The following is a 1,850-nucleotide window of genomic DNA, read 5'->3' as shown; positions in this document are numbered from 1 at the left end:
TATATATAATTGTCTCACTAGGTCTTGGGTGATTTACATTACTTGCGGCAGTAAAGCTACCGTTCAGTTAAAACAAGTTTACACGATAAAAAACTTCAAAGCACATTAAACACTATGTTTTTCGACCGATTGCCTCAAATATCAGGTTTGTTCCAACAACTATTTTGGATTGCCCTAAATTATAAGGATCATGCCCAGTACAGGATTCGGATGGAAAAAACCCATAATACGCATGCTCCGTACAATGTTGTAGTAAAACATTTATAACATATCGCAAGTTAATATGAATTCATACTTTATATAAAAAATAGATGGTATCTGCAAGTAGCTCACCTCAATTATTTATTTTTAATACCAACAAATGCGTAAATAGTAAGAAACTAGTAAAAGTATTCTTTTGCAATACACTCAAAATAATTAGGTAGTATAATTTTTTTTTAAATATTTGTTGAAGTAAAGTACTAAATATTATACTAAAAACTTACTAATAGATTACTGGAAGATTATTGATTGACCGTGTTTAAAGATGAAAGGAATATGGTCCGGGTGCGGTCAAAAAAAAAAACTCAAATAGTAGAAATATACTATTTTAATGAGCCAACGTTTCGCCCCACGTTGCAGGGCTTCTTCAGGGCTATTTTGACGGCAGACAAGACAAAAACATTTTTTTTTTTTACCGCACCCGGACCATATTCCTTTCTTATTACTAATAGATTACTTTGTCAACCTTTCATCTTGTTCATTTTTTACGATCTATCACCTCAAATATAAAAAATATTACCTTGATATGTAGCTAATATTACATAAATTCGAATCAAATATATGACGCAACCAATTCGTATGCCAATTAATAATACGTATATATTTAAGATTTTGACAGTTAACACTGGAACATTCGATTCAACAGTACTGATATTAGATAACTTCATACTTAGGCTCTGAGCTATTAGTATATAATTAATGAAGATGATATCACAACGTGGCACTAATACATGTTGGGTAAAAGCAGTTCTTAGGAGGTTACGAAAATGTTGTTGCATTAGAAGCGTCCTCTCACTGATACGAGTTCTCGGCTTACTTTCCATTTCACATTATCGCTGATTACACTTACATACAATTTTATTACACTATAAACTAGCGAAGAGATTACTGAAGTTTTGCACTATTACGTGAAGAGGGTTTCACGCAGATATAAAACGTAAACATAAATCGTTTTAGTAGATAGATAGTAGTGCTTATTTTTTGTTTACATGTCCCTACCTACCGTGAACAAGTTGATAAGTTGAGTATGTATAGTATGATAAGTAGATAAAATTTATCAAAATATATTTTATGATAATAGAGTCAAGTTAATCTGTAAATAAAACTTTTAATGGAAAAGTGACAAAATAGTTTGACTGAAATAAATGACCAGGGCAGAATACCATACAAAAAGTTTATAAATTGTCGGAGGTGAGGTGTTAATTTATATTTAAGATTGTCCTTGAGAATGACCAAGTTGGCTGAAACGTTGAACATTCAAATAAATAATAAAGAGTGTTATGAGAAGTAACTGGGATTAAATTATTTAATTTAGATTGATTATTTTATATATGCTTGTTTGAGAGTGGTTTATTCTTAATTTAAAACAATTTTGATCCTTTTTTCCTTTCAACTTTTATTCTCCTTTACTCTCCGTCGTAAACCTCTGCCCTCCTGTCCTACTGTATCTTTTCTAGATACACCACTAACACCTGTTGAGCAGATTCGATACTTAGGACTCCATCTTGACAAGAGACTTACTTGGAATCCACACACAAGACTAAAACGACAAGAAACTGCTCGTAGATTCCGATTGCTACAACACTTAC

Source organism: Halyomorpha halys, unplaced genomic scaffold (assembly GCF_000696795.3).
Source record: "Halyomorpha halys isolate HHAL.00 unplaced genomic scaffold, Hhal_1.1 Scaffold31.1, whole genome shotgun sequence".
Taxonomy (NCBI): domain Eukaryota; kingdom Metazoa; phylum Arthropoda; class Insecta; order Hemiptera; family Pentatomidae; genus Halyomorpha; species Halyomorpha halys.
The sequence above is the reverse complement of the archived record's forward strand: the minus strand, read 5'-3'. Positions refer to the sequence as shown.